Source organism: Urocampus carinirostris, chromosome 2 (assembly GCF_059441175.1).
Source record: "Urocampus carinirostris isolate Australia breed hairy pipefish chromosome 2, RoL_Ucar_1.0, whole genome shotgun sequence".
NCBI lineage: Eukaryota > Metazoa > Chordata > Actinopteri > Syngnathiformes > Syngnathidae > Urocampus > Urocampus carinirostris.
Genome location: NC_142350.1, coordinates 52247845 through 52260000, shown reverse-complemented (window position 1 = coordinate 52260000; position 12156 = coordinate 52247845). Strand labels below are relative to the sequence as shown.

The 12156-nt window shown below is 38.5% G+C and overlaps 1 non-coding gene across 1 annotated transcript; it reads right to left on the bottom strand.

Annotated features, from left to right (window-relative positions):
• Positions 1 to 5957: 5957 nt before the first annotated feature.
• On the bottom strand, positions 5958 to 6030 carry trnak-uuu (transfer RNA lysine (anticodon UUU)). Its single transcript has one exon. It is a non-coding gene; the product is annotated as a tRNA-Lys (tRNA).
• Positions 6031 to 12156: the final 6126 nt, after the last annotated feature.

Below are 12156 nucleotides of genomic sequence, written 5' to 3'. Positions count from 1 at the left end.
GAAACACAATTGAAATAAGGACAGGAGGAAAGAAGAAAGAACGTAAGTAAGAACTGCCCTCTTTTACATTTGATCCATTCTCCCCAGTCAACTAATGCTGAGCATGGGCAAAAAGAGTACGTTTGTGTCAGGCTCGGTTGTTTTTTTTATGTTCTTTCCACCTTAAATGAACAACACCCGTGCAGCAGCTATCTATTATCCCCGGTCCACCAATCCTAAGAACAGGGGCCGGTAGAGTGCATTATTTTTTTTTCTTTTTTTGGAGCACTTAGGCTTGCGATTGAATCCGACCCAAAATAAAATGTACAGTTTGGGCTGCGATCCATTATCCCTGGTCGACTAATCTTGAGAGCAGGGGCCAGCAGTGCACAAGGTTTCTACATCCATACCACAGATCGGTCCCGTATTATCCTGCCTAAAATGAACTGTATCGATTTGGCCGCCATCCGTTATCCCTAGTCAAGTTTTAATAGCAACAGGGGCAGACAGAGCAAATTTATGTCATGCATGGCGGCTCCTTCGGCCTAAAATGAACATAACGAAATGAAATGAAATGATCTGCATTTCTATAGCGCTTTTCAAGTCAAGACTTCCCAAAGCGCTTTACAATGTGCTCCACATTTCCCATTAGCGGCCTTGCAGCCATGTAAGGCGCTAACCTGCTTATTGAGGGCATTAGGGGTTCAGTGTCTTACCCAAGGACACTTCGACATGTAACACGGAGGAGCCGGTATTCGAACTGCGATCTCTTGATCCCAAGACGAGCGCTCTACCTCCTGAGCCACTGCCGCCCCATAACCATTATTCCAGGTCGATTCTTTTTGTTGTTGTTGTCCTACAGTCGAAAAACACATTTGCATAATAAAACGCTTCAACACAGCTGAAATCCTCTAAGAAAATGTTTATTAAGGAGAAAGGCGATGTGTGCGTGAACTTATTTGGGTTGGGGTGACCCGGCGGTTGCCTTTAGATTTTCCTCCCCGCGCATTCTAATTAGAAAATAAATAGGGCCCATACGGGTTGATTTCTGGCCCGTCTCGGCCGGTGTGCTCGGGCATAAAGCCGGCCGCTGAGCAGCCGACTCGGGCTTTGATGGCGCCCGCATCCGAGGCACGACCTAATGGGGTGCATGACCGAGAGATCCGAGAGATCCCCCTTTTCCATATGCATCCACCCCCGCTCAGCATTTCCACCTCCCTTCTCTCTTTTCGCCGCATCGCAAATCTCACGCGGCATTACCGCGGCCAGGCCACGCCAGACTAGCGATGTTCAGTCACGTAGCATCACAGTAAATGGGATTTTTTTTCAAAATTGTATCCTGCGCTTGTGTGTGTGTTTGTGTGCGAGGGTGAGAAAACGTGAGCGTCGGCTCTTTGGCTTAGTAATTTGCAATCCATCTTTTTATTTATTTATTTTTGCTCGTGTGCGCTTGCATTTGGTATCGCATAATTCGGAACTCAGCAAGTAGTCCATGCTAAGGTGCTAGCAGCGACAAGGAACACACATCAAAATTGAGATACCGTAATCCATTATTTAGTGCAATTAACTGGGAGCAAAATCCTTCAAATTAGCCCCGTTGTTGGCATGCCACAGCAAGAATCAACTGGGGATAATGGATCACGGCCCCACCGGGTCCTAATCTTTTTTAGTTGTAAAAAGGGGAAAGTTGTTGTGCAAGTTGCAGATCGGGGGGTGTTGTATTTGTGGCCTGTGCATTCCTTGAGATATTTTGTGATTAAAGGCTATGAAAATAAATGTGACTTGACACGTGTCACAAATTTGCTCTTTCTGCTACTGTTCCAAGCAATAATAGAGTAGAGGTAATGGATGACCGCCAAACCAGTGCAGTTCATTTTAGCTGGGCCATAACAGCGCGCTTCAACGACCAAAATCAAAAACAACATTCGCTCTGCCAGCCCCAGCTTTGCGCAATAGTCGATCAAAGATAATGGATCACAGCTGCACGGGTGCTATTCATTGTTGGCGGCGAGAATAGGGAAAAAGAGTCACGATGCATTACACAAATTTGCTCTCTTGGCCCCAGCGTGCAGGAAAGTCGACATTTGCACACAGGGGCAGATTTATTTTCCCTAACAATTTAACTAAGTGTACTCCATCTAAGACGGCCGAAGTGATGTTGGAGTCTGTGTGAAGCTCTCTTCTGAAGTCCTTTAGCTTTCTCCTATTGGCCATCTTCTCCCTGCATAATGAAGTGCCGGCTCCTCCCATGGGCGCGCCAAGCGGTTTGTTGCGCCCAAAATTCTCGCAACATAACGCCTTGATGTCTGGAACATTCTGTGTCAGCACATTTACACGTCCTGTTATCAACGGAACTAGACAAAATATTATGCATTTCGAACAGCATGCCCTGTCATTGAACTAAAGCCCACTCGGTGAAAATCTTGCATTAAACTGAGTCTATCGTATAAAATCCTTTATAGTCAAATGTATAAAATCCTTCGGTGTGTATGACTGTAGGAGTTATGCCTCATGGTGTCTCTCTGCTATTGTTTGACCATACAGTAAACGTCGGTTAATCCGGATTCAAATGAACCGAGAAAATTATCCGTATTATCCGAGTATCTGGATTAGCCTGTGTCCGGTATTCTCAGACCCCCTGACCTCAAAATGATGTTTAGTACAAAATACATGAATAACTCATCTACATAGTTCCGATTGAACATGAATTCCCGCATTTATATTCACACAGATAAAATGAGAATTGTAGCCTGTAAGAATGGGAGTCTGAGGCTGAGTAATACATGTCGGAGGGGGCTTTATTGACATAGCTTTTCAAAACTGGGCACAACAACTATAGCACGTTGCTATCTCTCTAACCGTAATAAGGGACAGCGCAACTTCCCAACCTGTCCCACTGGAACTCTCTCCTCAACAGCAGTGATCCGTGGGTAATTCATGTAAACCCACTACAGAATAATAATGAAAAATACATACCGTGATTTTCAGAATATCTGACATGGTTTGAGGTTTTATGTGAAAACAAGCCGCGATGTTTCATCTGTATGATCTTTAATTTGTCTTCATTGTCCGGTTCTCTCGACTCCTCTTATTCACTGACACCCTTATATGACACTCAGCACAGTCACAACTTGAATCAAAGCACAATGAGATAGAGTCAATCAGTAAATACAGGGAAGATGTCCCACAAAGACAAACACGCAGAGAAATTCAAACACTTTCCGGGAAAGTTGCGTCATCCACCCACATCCGGGCAGAAGACGTCAAAGACGGCATGTCGTCTTGGAATACAACTATGGAATAGACATGGCAAAATGCATAGGAATGGATCAAAACTATTAGGATTTTGATCCGAATTAGCCAAAGATCCGGATTCTAAATACCGGAATACAGACGCTCCCCTACGTACGACCATTCAATTTACAAAAAACGGTAGATACGAACATTTTTTTCAGGATGCCGAAAAATATCCGGATATTGCTGCAAGTTAGATTATGTATATTGTGCACCTTTTTCCGAGTACAGGACATTACTGTAGTGCTTCTTTCCGCCGCTACTGGCCTGTGGCGGCGCTGGGAGAGGTCATTCAGCATCCACCCTGAAGAAGAAATCCGCTTCCTTTTCCTAGTTCATGTGTAAACAATGTATACTGTCTATACTATGTCAATATCCAGCGCGCTAAGAACTTTGACATTTTTATTGTTTAATATCTCGTACATCCTTTCAATACGGTTGGTGTAAAGTGTAAAGAAGAGGCGAGCCGTTTCTTTTGAAGTGAAAGTGGAACAAGAAGGCTTTATGCGGTTGAGAGAATGGTCGTATCGCTTTTTTTTCCCTCCACTCTCGACCACGGAGGAGGACCTCGTGAAGCGCATCTTCCAAAAGTAAGGCAAACTCAACGTTATTTATCTTTTATAGAGCATATTATCTTATGAAACAATACAGGTTACTAATACAAACCCTAAACATATTTATACAAACCTTAAATATAATAAATATAGCTTTATTATATTACGAACAAAATCAACTTACGAACGATCGTTTGGAACCTATATCCTTCGTAAGTAGGGCAGCGTCTGAATGCATAGATTTTTTTTTTTTTTTTAACAAATACATTAGAAATCATCCTGACCAAAATTTGTATCCGTATTTCGCCAAGATCCGGATAAACCGAATCTGGACTAATCAAGTTGTACTGCATATATATTTCCTCATAAAGATGCCAATATACCATTTGCTTACATTCGACAATGCATCTCTGTCAAAAACATGACAACCATGGAATCAAAGTTTGTGATTATAAAGAAATGCGGATTGGCACCCTTGCTAAGTTCCATGACAACAAACAGGACTATTGTTATAAATAAGGATGCAATTGAAGCAAGAAAACCACATGAAAAGTCTTGTAAATGGTTTGAAAATCATTCCATCATTTACGTTTTCAATTTGTCGCAGCAAAGGGGAGTAGTACAGCGTGTGGCGGCTAACTGGAGAGTCGTTTAGTTGTATGCTAATCGAATCGGCTCGCACAAGACGTGCCGGACAGCGAACATGCCCTTCAAGGTGTTCTTTGTGGTTCAGCACTTCTGTCAAGTCATTTTGCTTCACCTTTAGTTGCATGCTTGACTACGTTAAACATCATAGAACAATGTGGAGACCGCTAATAGATGGAACGAGTGTGCATTGGCTCACAAGTGACCTAAAATTATGTGTACGACCACGGCCAATGAAGGGGCTCATTAACCAGAGTAATAAGCAATAAGGGTTACTTTAAAATTGCAATCCGATACTAGTTACCTGTTGAAAAAGATAATCAGTACTGTAATCTGAATACCGTGAATTCCGGACTATAAGCCGCTACTTTTTTCCCAAACGTTCAACCCTGCGGCTTATTCAGTGATGCGGCCAATTTATTTAATTTTTCTAACAGCCGCCAGCGGCGCTTGAGTTCAAGGCACGTGACGCAGCTTACAAGCTAAACGCAATCGAGCAGTCCGATAAAGAAGGAAACAGAGCTACTGCACGAGCGTGTTGCCAGCGTGTTTTTAAATGGGCGAGCATGGGACGACGTCTATATGACAAACTCTTTTTCCCATAATGAAGGAAGACAACTTTGATGACGACAGTTATAGGGAGGAAGATGAGAACGGTTTACCGTGAATTTTACATGTACGGTATGGTTTTTTTGACAGACCCGTTAACTGTATTGCGAGCGTGTTGTTAGTAGCGTTTTGCTACCCTTCACAGAAACGATTTGGGATGAAAGTTATAATATTATTATTAAAGCTTTGAAAACTCTCTCGGTGTACCGTCTTTCTTTGTAAATATGTGTAACCATGTATAATATGTATTTGCAACTGTATATTTTTGTAATGTATTTATTTGTATTTATTTTGGACACTTATTCTGATAAGTCTTGCACTGACCAATTAAAAAGAAGGGGCGTAACAGACGGGGGGGATGACGGGAAGTGGGGACCGGTAAAGGTGATTGTTTGTGGACACGGCAGACAAAAGTGGATATATATTTTTCCCACCCTTACCTTTGGAAATATACACTTTTTTCCCTTGGATTACTTTTAACAGGACCTGGACTCTGCAGGTCTGCATTATATGTTAAGTACCGGTATCATTTTCCGTTCATTTTGACGGCTGTGGTTGTTAAACTGTGTACTTTATGCTGTGTTTTTTGTACAGTGTCGGGTGTGGGCCTCTCGGCCTCTTGGCTTTGTAGTGTATTATGATTTGACCGATAATGGATAATGGATAATTGATAAAGAATATAGAACAATAAAGAGGTTGGGAGGGAACAGAAACAAATACATCTTTTGATGTACTTTTCTGGTACTTTGGTTTGTTGTACGGATAGGTGGAAAAGTGGGTTTGTGTGGAAATATTTTGTCATTTATTAAAACATTTTTAAAAAGGTATTAACTTGATTCAATGTTGTAAAAGGATCCAAGAGAGAAAAAAAGACTCCGCCCGAACAGGGACTTGAACCCTGGACCCTCAGATTAAAAGTCTGATGCTCTACCGACTGAGCTATGCGGGCATAGCAGTAAACACTGCTTATTGACATCACCCAATAACAGGCATAAAATAATGTATATTTTATTTCTATCTCATTCGTTTATTCAATATTTAATATTTTTTTCGGTATTTTTGTTTATACATTTAATACATCTGATTTGAATTTTAAAAAAGGTAAAGATTTTTCTGAAATCTTTATATCCAAACATCTGAAGTTTAAGTTTAGGTTAAGATTTAAAAGCAACTATATTTTTTTATGGAAAAAATATGTTGTTAAAAAAAATTACAATAATATATAAATACATAAAATAATATACAAAATTTGATAAAAGAAAATTCTAATAATTAAACACAAAAATAAGAAATTGATGTTTTAAAAAGTATGAAATGTTGGCAACTAAATATTTGCATTGTATTTTAAAGTGTTTTTATTTTCAATGGTTAGATTCCTATGCAAAGGTTTCTCGACACAAAAAATAAAATATAACAATATATGAGAAATAAATTAAAACATAATATCTCATTAAAATTACATGAAACCAAATGAAACACAACAATTCAAAAAATGCTTACATATATAAAAAGGTAAATTCAAAAACATTCATCATTGGTAGAACAATATTTTCATCACATTTAAATATGTTATGATTTTAAATATGATATGTAAATTTTATATGAAGATTAGATAATAATAAAATATGAACATAACTAATTATAATAATATTTATTATGTAAATCAAATAAAACAAAATGTAATCAAAAATATAAATGATTCAAAATTATTTCAAATTAAATTTCAATGGTTATGATTCCTTATTTCTAAATAAATAGAATAAAACATAATGTATAATTAAGACAGTGAAATTTAAAAATGATAAATTAAACTAAAAATACAGAAAATTTAAAAAATCTATAAAAATGTCAATTAAAAAATATACAATATCTGTTAATACATCATTTCTTAGCAATTAAACAAGTTTTGATTTTTAAAGGTCAATTAGATTGATATGAATTGTCTTTATTATCAATGATATCAACTTGAAATGAGATTGGGAATGGCACTCCAGGATAAACATGTGATAAAGACAGACTTTAAAGAGAATATATATATATACTTTTTTTTACAAGACTATCAAAATAAAATGAGGGGAAAAAAAAAATATTTGTTTTGGGCTTCGATTCCATTTCACTTTTGCTTCATATTGAAATCAGAATCCAATAGTATTTCATCGTCCGCTAAAATATGTCGTCTTATCTAGCGGTACCGATGCTCTCTTTGGCGGCGTCAACTCTTTTGACCTCTGCGCCGCCGATTATTTTGCATGTCTGGCGTTTTCATTTGAATTCATGAGGCGGGTTTTGATAAGCGCAGCGAGTGTCAGCCGCCATCTCTTGTCTAATTGCCGGGGCCCGTCTATCCGGAGACAGGGCCCCGGACCGACGACTGCATCACAAAACGCAACCGAGCTCTTCCATCACGACGCCAAGGTCACTTGTCACTTAGCGCCTCGGCCACTGCGCTCCTTTCATTTGCTAGACGCATTAACAGACAACTCTGACATTTACTTGGAGATGCAAAGAGGACAATGCCCTTTAAACTCTCGCCTGCGCATTCGCCCAACTCCCCCGGACACGACAATCCCTTTTCTTTTTACCGTATTTTTCGCACAATGACGTGCACCAGATTACGGTGCCTTGCAAAATAATTGAGGGTGATCTTTCTAAGAACAGGATCGAGGTCTGGACTTTGGTTTGGCCATTCTAACAACTTTTTTTCTTAGTTTTAATCCATTCCAATGAAGGTTTTACTTTATGTATAGGGTTGTTATCATGTTAGAAAGTTTACATGTGCCACATTCTCAGATTTTCTGCCGGAATCACCCTGTATTTGGCTCCATCCATCAACTCTAACAATCTTCCCAGTCACTGATCAAGGAAAGCAACCCAAAACATGATGCTGTCACCACCAAGTTTGACAGTGGTAGTGGGTATTTTTTTTTCAGGGTGATGAGCACCGTTACTCTTACGGCATATGTAAAACTTTGATTTTAGTCCAAAAGGTTTTGGGTCTTATCTTAACAGAGCACTTTGTTCCACATGTTATCTGCGGCTTCTTGCAAACACCAAAAAGGCCTTTTTTGGTATTCTTTCAGAAGGGCCTTTTTTTCTTGTCACTCCTTCATTAAGGGTAGATTTATGCAGAGTACGACTAATAGTTGCATTATGTACAGATTGTCCCACCTCAGATGTGTATGCCTGCAGGTTATCCGATGTGATTATGGGCTTCTTGGTTGCTTTTCTGAATAGTTTTTTTCTTGTTTGGGCTGAAAGTTTAGAGGGACGGTCAGGTCTTGCAAGGATTTTGTGCTCCTTCCATGTTGATACAAATGCTCGCACAGTGCTCCAGCAGTTGAATAAATGTTATGAAATATTCCTGTATCCCATTCCTGCTTTGAACTTATCCACAATTTTATCCAGGACCTACTTTGAGTGTACTTCATAATATAATATGTTCTCCAGTGTCTCCTTTCACAGGCCGCTTCACCCATCACAGAGCAGGTGCACTTAAACTGAGACTTATTGACACACAGGTGCACTCTTTCTGTCATTGTTAGTCATTGAAGACATTAGATCATTAAGAAGTCATCAGGGAACTTCTGGAGTAACTTGGCGAGCTGAGGGAAAAAGGGGCTGGTATCTTTGAATAACCTACTTTCCAGTCTTTTTTGTTGTAAATGTAGTAGAAAATGTTTAATGGTTCTGTTCCACTTTGAGATTGTGTGTCAAATGTTGTTGATTCTTGTTTATTAGCTCAAGTTTGAATCCTGACAAAAAAATATTGGGGGCCAATACTTTCACTAGGCATTGTAGAAGGCGCAACCTACGTCCCCATCTAAAATTGTTTTTGTAATATTGTTTTCATATATGAGGCACACTGGACTATAAGGCACCCGGAATTAAAACCACAGTAAGAGCTTCCACAATCATTTGTGTATAACTGTTGCGCATTTTATACACGTACGGTATATTTTAGTGTACAACTGTCCAACTAATTGCCCGCGGGGCAAATATGGCCCGTCACTCAAATCCATGTGGCCCACGAGACAATGCTTCGGGAAGCACAAGACAAAAATGAGCTGCATCGCATCAAAGAAGTTTTGAATATGTCTACTGGATGTTTCCAAAGCCAGGTGACACATGCAAAGCACCCACTGTAGCTGCATTTGTGAACTACTATCAATGAACTAGAGAACATTGAGGAATCCCATCTTGATGTTTTTATTTACTTAAAATAAAAGTCACAGACGCACTGTTTAAGGCAATGCAAAACATTTTGAAAAAATATATATCACTTGGGTATCGTTACTTTTGCTCATGTTTATGTTAGATGGAAAATCTAACAAGCCTATATTCAAGTAAACATTTTTATAAAAAATTTTAAAAGTAGACGTTTGAATCCTTAAATCAATCATTAAAATCTGTGTTCGTATTGTATTTTTTGTCACATTGCAGTCTTCATTAGATTCCCCCAAGTTAAAACAAACTGTTTGGATAATCAATTCAATTGTTGCTTTTTTATTTATTTTCTTTTGTTATTCCACTTACAAATCCAGTTGAATAACACTACACAAGATCTAATATTAGTGAAGGAAAATAAAATATAAAGGAGAACTCTCCATAATGTTTTCATAATCAAACATCCCTTACATCCAACACAATTTAGTTGTGAGCCTCCAAAAAAATCCCGGCACTACAGAAAAAGGCATATTTTGATTACATTAATTTACCGGTTCGACCTCTGTGCGATTATTTTTTTTTCTACCATGTGGCCTCCGAGCTAAAAGTTTAACACCCATGTTTTAATACAATGATTGAACCCATGCCACAGCATTGAACCCATGCCACAACATCACAAGAGACCCAGATATCATAAAAAGGCATTCAATTTTATCTCATGATCACAACAATTTTACTCCCCCATGTCAGAAACGAATGGAGGATGGAGAAAACTGAAATTTCATCCTGTAAGATATAAATAAACGAGAGAGAAAAACTCTTTGGTGTATCTCATGATAAATCAGACTTAGTGTTCTTTTTTGGTTTTTTTTTCAAGACATTTTTTTTTAATTTTCTCCATTTTCCAACAGTCTTTTCTGGCACAGCGAGTAAAAATACTGTGTTAATGAGACGCAATTAGATGCCTGTTTGAAAGACATATGTATCACTGGTAGTCTAGTTGTTAAGTGTCGGCACTCTCACTGTTGCGACGTGGGTTTGATTTGCGGTGCACATTTTGCAATTTTAGTCAGCAAAGTTTTCGATTAATCACGGCACAAACACGGTAGTATACTACTGTAAAACCCCGTGTAGGAACACACTTGTAGGTAGTGTTCCCTCTAAACTGCGCGCGTGCGCATTTAAGCACTGCTCGCACATTCTCAGCGCACAAGAAAATCTAGACAGCGCACGGAAATGAGGGCTCAAAATTACTAATTAAGAAGCGACTTAAGTCAAAGTTACAGTGCATGAAGGTAAAAATACACGGGTTCCCCTGACGTTGTGTCCTAAATGCGGCTTTTTGAAGTCGAGTCGAAGGAGAACGAAGTTGAGTAAAGTTAGTAGAGTTTGTCAGGGAACCGGCTTCTTCGGCTCGGCTCACTAAAAGGAACCGGCTCTTTCGGGTCTTAAGCGGCTCTTCGGGTTGTTTTTGCTTCTTTAATCCCAACATTACCAAATATTATGTAAAACTATGCACAAAATGACTTAAAAGAAGGGGGGAATAGAAGAAAAAATAGATAGATAGATAGATAGATAGATAGATAGATAGATAGATAGATAGATAGATAGATAGATAGATAGATAGATAGATAGATAGATAGATAGATAGATAGATAGATAGATAGAAATGAAATGAAATGAAATGAAATGAAATGAAAACCTAGTGAAAAGCTGAGAAAAAAAGAAACAAAATGAAGAGAAAAAAGAAGGAAACATTTTAGAGAAAAAGAAAAGAAAGAAACATAGGAAAAAAGTAAATAGAGAACAAAAAGAAAAAAATAACAGCTCGGAAAAAATAAACACAATGAGACTTTTTAAAATAATTTAAAAAAAAATAGAAAAAAAAACACGGAAAAAAGAAGAAAAAGTTTGCGTTGCATTCAAATAATTTCCAATTATATCAAGTGAATCTTGTTACCAACATTGAACTTCCACTAAAAAATGTGATTAAGTACAGTTCTCTATCTTACAACCGACTAAATAAGCTCCCAAAAATGTTAATATTATGTGACAAAATATATCAGGAAAAAAAAGAAATGGATATCTTGTGAAAGAATTGTAAGAACAGATGACATTTGTAGGCCGTACAACCTTTGCAATAGTACATGAGTCAATTCATTCAAAAGACAAAAATAATTTTGCATTGCCGGAAACTCAGCAAAATGTCAAGTTTTGGACAAGTTTGATAATTAATTATCTTGCGACACTTGGGATTATGGTTGCTCACTGTTGTTTCAAGCGTTGCCCACTGACTTTGTGTGAACGCTCAGACCCGTGGAAAATTAGAAGGAACATTGCTTGTAGGAATACTGTATGCATTTGGAAATTCTGGTTTTTAGGTGCGTTTAATAGTCCAGAATATACGTTCGATGGGGATGCAAAGAGGACAATGCCCTTTAAACTCTTGCCGGCACACTCGCCAACCTCCTCCGGACACGACGCCAACAATCCTTTTTTTTGTGGTGTGTTTTTAATCGCCAATTAGAAAGTGCTTAAAATTCATTGGAATCAATTAGTGTTTAACATAAGGTGAAGTTAAACGCTGGAGCGCAATCATCTGTGGCGCTGCCCCCACGCACTATTAATCACGCGCATGCATTATGCAGCCAGCGAGTCGGGCATCAGCACTTTGGAACCCCCATGGAAACGACGAGAGCGCCATACTCAAAACGCCAAGGATGGGAAGAAAACAAAAAAAAAAACGATTCATACTGGTGTTATTTATTTTTTAAGGATTATCTATCATTGTGGATGCATTGTAAAATATAAATTACGTAATTCCCGGGCTACAAGGTGCAACCTAAAAACCTCAAATTGCCCATAAATGTGAAAGTGCACCAATGTATACGCGATTAGAAATGCATGATTA